The sequence below is a fragment of the Oryza glaberrima genome, chromosome 6, assembly GCF_000147395.1.
Source record: "Oryza glaberrima chromosome 6, OglaRS2, whole genome shotgun sequence".
Classification (NCBI taxonomy): domain Eukaryota; kingdom Viridiplantae; phylum Streptophyta; class Magnoliopsida; order Poales; family Poaceae; genus Oryza; species Oryza glaberrima.
Window position 1 is genome coordinate 10,981,649 of NC_068331.1, and position 6,000 is coordinate 10,987,648.

The window sequence follows — 6,000 nt, forward strand, 5'->3', positions numbered from 1 at the left end:
GCATATTTTTCCCCAAATAGATTTTCGCTGGCAGCTGATATAACACAGCCGCCAGCGAAAATGGATTTTTGCTGGCGGCCGTCTTAAGCCAACGCCAGCAAAAATCTATTTTTGCTGGCGGTCAATAACCGCTAGCGAAGATCTTGATCTTCACTGGCCTTTGCTTTGTGGCGGTTGCCAATTCCGCCAGCAAAAATCCAAAATGGCCGCCACGAAAAATGGTTTTCTAGTAGTGGCCCGCCCAAAGCACCTCCTCCCTATCGCCCGGGTTGTGTAACACCCTGAAAATTTTCGATAATAAAAATCACTAAAATTTCGAACTTTTTAAAACTTTTGCATCATGCTGGTTGTTATGATTCCTATTGCTTGCCAAACCATAAATGATCACAAAAAAAAGTAAAGAAAAGAACTACATTTAAGCAATAGATATAATTTACGAGAATATATTTAATCCTACAAATAATTATGCACAAGATATTAAAATCAAATAAACAAAAAGTTATTATTAACCTATTTTATCAAATATTAAAATATTTGAATAATGTAGGTGGGTGCCATAATATGAGTACACATGAAATGATGATCATTCAAATACACTGGGCTCTCTATATATATAATAGAATTATGGGAGTATTTAATTCGATATGTAGATCGATATTGCACCAAGTTCCTAATTGCAAAGTACCCTCTAAAATCAGAAATAGTTGGCTAGCACTGTTCATTAGCCCCTAGGTGTTCGATTTGGTTTCTAGCCATCCCAGCTCTCTTTCTCCCCACTACTGCGCGCCCTAGCCGGCCTCGAGCCCCGCCCGCACCGGCGCCGTCGCTGTCGTGTCGCCATCACCGCGCCGCGTCGCCGTCGCCTCGCTCTGCCACCGCCACCGCGCGCCGTTTTGTCGCCATTACCGTCGCCCTGCCGCGCCGCTGCCGCGCGTCAACTCGCGCCCCGCGCCGCCGCGTCATTCGCGTCGCCGTCGCCGCGCTGTCTCCAACCCGCGCGTGCTGTCGCCGTCGCCGTCGGCTGCGCCGCGCTGAGCCCCGCGCCGCTCGTGTCACCGTCGCCATCACCTGCGCCGCGCCGAGCCCCGTACCAGTCGCGTCGCCGTCGCCATCGCATCAGTGCCTCGCGCCCCGTGCGCCGCTACCGCGCCATCGCGTCGTCGCGTGTCGCCATCGCCGCCTTAAGCCCCGCGCTACCGTGCGCCATCACGTCGCTCTCGAGCCCCGTGCGCCATCATGTCGCCCTCGAGCCCCGCGCGCCATCATATCGTCCTGGAGCCCCGTGCGCCGTCCATCGCGTCGACCATTAAGCCACCCTTCCCACACCCTATAAATACCCCCTCCCATCTCCCTTCGTCCCCACACACCTTGGCTGCCATCACAAGGCCTAACCCCATCTCTGCCTCTTTCTCTTTCTAACACACATTTCGTCGAACACCTAGCGTGCGTGCGGGATCTTCTTCTCTACTCCACCCCCCGCGACATCGAACTTCGTCGTTCCTCCATCCCTCGGTAAGTCCTCGCTCCTCTGGCCTCCCCTAGTTCCGTAGAAACTATAGTCCCCTTTAATTTCGCCAATTAGCAACCGTCGCCATGCCGGTCCGGCCACCGTTCTGCTGCCGGTGAGCTCGCCGTGGACAAGCCATCCCGGAGCTCCTCCTCTCCATCTAGTGAGTAAAATGGAACCCCCACACTCCGTAGATGCTCACGCCCTCACCAATTTGGTCGGAAACCCTCCGTATCGCCCTAGCACCTAGCTACCCGTGCTCGGCCATGGCGGCCATGGCGGCCATACGGCGCCGCTCGCCCCCGCGCCGTCCTACGCCGTGACCACCGGCAGGTGGACGCCGGAGCCTTGCCACTCCCTCCCTTGGTCACCGTCGGGTCGCCCTCGGCCGGCCTTGCCGCGCGCGCCGCGTCTCCCCTGCTGCTCCCGCTCGGTCTGGAGGTAGAAGACGATAGAGAGAACGAGAAAAGAGAAGAGAATAGGTTGTGGGCCCCACTTGTCATTAGCACATCCTATTTCCCTTTAGAAAATTAATTCGGTGGAAAATAAAGTAAAGGTTTGACCCCACGTGTCAGCAGCTGTTAGTGTTAAGAACAGACTTCGGATTAAAAATAAATCATTTATGAACAGTACCTTTTTGCAATTTCTCGGATTAATTCAAATTTGAATCTTTAAACTAGCGTAACTCTCTCATTTTAACTCGGATTTGAGTGAAACTTGAACCTAAATTTATCTAAATTCATAAGCTTTCCAATGGTATATAATTAATACTAAGATAATGCATAATAGTCAACTTAAAAATGTGCTAACAAATAAAATTAGTACTTTACAGTAAGGTAGATGTAAGAATATTTCTCTCTAACATGCTTTGTCAATGTAATAACCACACAAACTAATTTTAAATGATGTCTCAAATTAATGTATAGGGAGATACTAGTACTATTAAATTGTTGTATAATTAAACCCATGACTTATAGATTATTTAAATAATAAAGTTAGCCTTATAATTAGGTCAATCAAACATGAATACACATAGATGAGTCTTTAATTTATTTATGAGGAATAGGAACAGAGTTGTTATGATAGAACCACCCAAATAAGGTTGAGTCGGTTAGCATCCAATAATTACTCAAACAGTAAAATCACTTGTCAACCCACTTAAATCACATATACTGTACAATCCATTTAAAATCATACATAAGAACAATAACCTACCTTTAGCATATATTAAACCAAGGAGTATATGACAAACATGTATGGTGGATAAATACTAGTTATAAATCTTGACCTCATATAATTATAGTTCAACTGTAAGTTAGGATTGTTCATTAAGGGATAATGTGTAACCATAATATGGTTAACCTAAACAACTCTAACATTCAAAGCATGGGTAATTATTATCCTTTCATAATTTATTGTGACAAGTAAAATATGTTCATAATTAAAGTAATGCCTCCATCAGTAAAATAATAATACAAATGATTCACTGTAATTATTTGATTGATCCTAAATCCATCCGACAACAGAACCTCTAGTATATGACCACTTTATTTAGATAAATGCATGTGTAGCCATAATCCTTCCATAGTCATTAGCTTGACTAAACCACAGATTAGCCAGATGTATATCTCATTTATACACTATCGATTAACTCCTAAATAGACCACGATGACAATAGAAAGATTAAGGAATTTTAGCCCTTAGCATGATTGGAATCCCCAAGCAAGCAATAATAGTACGAGCAACCCTAGGTTCGACCCCGACATTTGTATTTTGGTTGTGCATATTTGCTTGTTGTTGAATATTGGTTTTTCTCGCGTATTATAGAATTTGTGTATTGGTAAGTCGTGAGGCAACGTATGCAGCTTCCAGGAGGTGAAGGTTGATCAAGATTGTATCAAGAATAAGAACGATTCTGAGCAGGCAAGTCATCACTATTCCTTGAACATATTGATCCCAATTGCGAAATTATTTTGTTTACAAATAAAATTGCATGCGATGATGAACATCCTACTTGCGATTATGCCATGCCTTGATTATTGTTTACCCCTTATTTCTTCGTAACCATGTTTACGTATGAGCCTCTAGTCAATTATGACAATTGCTTAGAAATGCTATTCTAGAATCATGCATACTCATATTTATCAAATGCTATATGCTTGGGCAATTACCTTTGGGAAGGTAATTGAGATGCGGCATGTGGAGACATGAGCGCCACATTGCCATGATGTTAATGACATGATTTGTGAAAGGAAAATAAAGTGAAACAACTGTTTTCGACTGGGGCGGATGGAGGATTTGGGTGGTGTCCGGAAAAGGCTAGTGCCGTCCCTGGTCAATTAAGGACCGAGCCATGAAGTTAAGCATGAAACGACCCTAGTACAACCGTACTTCTCGAATGGGTATGGACCTAGCGGACTAGATAACTGAGCGGAGGCAGTATCCTGCATAGTGGTTTTCTTTAGGTGTGTGATTCGGCAAGCAGTCTGCTGGCGGATGCCCGGTTCGGATGGCCAGGTGGATGGCGGATGCCCGTTCCGGATGGTCAGAGGCTGGCTTGGCAATACTACATGAGGATACCCATAAGAGAACAATCATGATGGACTGGGTTCAACGACAAGAAGCAACGTAGGAATGTGTGTGTTTTTCCCTTCCCGGGAGCGCCAGAACTCCTCTCACTGCTAGAAACGTATGACGCCTAGAGTGCATGAGGGCTTAAGTTCATGAAGCGGGTACTGCCAATGCGAGGTTATCGAAAGGCTTTGCCGTGACGCGTCTCATGTGTTGGGACGAGGCTCATGTGTTGGGCAGTCGCGGAGTACGGGTAAAGTGTACATCCACTGCAGTGTGAGTAAACCAAATCTATTCGAATAGCCGTGCTCGCGGTTATTGAGCACCGGGACGTGTATTACACTTGGCTAGACTCAAAATTCTTAACTTGTGTGGGATGGGATATTGCATGATGATTTTTATGCTGTTGGAGCCACTTCCTGAGAGGAGGGAAGGTGGACGTCCTCAGAAAACCATGACGACTCAATGGCGAGAAGCTATCCTTGGGATCACAATGGATGGTGGACAGAACCGTCGTTGTTTAATGTGAACACTGGTATTAAAACTTGATCAGTCTATGCTAGGTCTTAGGCTTGTGAAAAGAATTGCAAAACTAGCTTTATGCAAAAGAACCTGAAGCCATTCCTTGAAATACCCTCTATCATATGCATTGTTGTTGTGGTGGCTTGCTGAGTACGGTTGGTACTCACCCTTGCTATTTATATATTTTTTAGGAGAGTGTTGAAGAGAAGCCCTTGTCGGTACGCTTGCGTATCCAACAAGATGATCGGAGTGCGGTCTTGTTCTAGGTCTTGTTCCCCAGTCGACTGCCTGTGGCATGTTAACTGGGCCCTTATATTATTTTGTCTTCCGCTGTTGTTCTCTGATAGTTGTTGGCCTACCTGGCCCTAATGTAAGTATTTAACTCTTTTAGCCTGAATTCATTCGTGATATGTTGTGATCCAACTATGTATGTGTATACCAACTACTGATTCAGGGATTGGTATGAATAAACACAGAAGATTTCCGATTTCTAAAATCGGGGGTCTACAGGTTGCCACAGTTGCTCGTCCGGGCTCCGCCACCTTGTGCTCCACCGCTCTGTTCTGCCCAGTGCTAGCACTGTAGAGGTGATAGGCTAGCTCGTTTGGAAGGTTACAATCGGTAACGCGGCTGGCGAGCACCTCGCCTCGTCTAGCATCACCGGTCCCTGCCTTGCCAGCGTCGCGTTGCGTCACTTGCCGAGGTTGGGGGAAGATAGGGAGAGGGGTGGCGACGACTGAGATGCTGGCATTGGAGGTGAGAGGGGAAAGAGATATAAGAGGAGAGAATCTGACAAGGCTGTCACGTGTACGCCGCTTACGACCAAAATCACGATAAATGGGGGGGGGGGGTGAGGGTTGTATTTGTCCGGTTTAAATAGTTAAGGGTGCAAAATATCTGATGTTTGAATTTAGAGGGTTTTAATTAGGGGAATAGTTCAGACAATCGTGCTAGATTGGTGGGAGAGGATAATTCGTTTTTTCTCTCTCTTCTAGGTTAGGTTGGGGGGAGGGTTAATTCGTTCGTATTGAAGAATTAGGGGTGCTAAATGTCTGGTTTTGTAATTTAGGGGAGTAATTCGGACTTTTTCCAATCCAATAATTCTTTAGAAATTTTTTAAACTTATTGGGTCCTTAATCTAATAGAATGTGGTGGGAAAAAAAAAACCAGTTTTCCCTACTTAAGTCAAGATGTACCCTGAAATTTTATTCGAAGGGCCAACCAAAAAATTCCTGAAATTGCCAAGAAAAAAAAAGTGAGACAGATGTGAGATACATGTGATAAACATAGAAACAAATTTCAGCCTCATATGCGTTGCACACTTGTCACAATAATCCTATGGCGTGAGCACATAGGCCATAGCTAGCGTCTGCGTTATCTTCAGGATGGCGATCTGCACG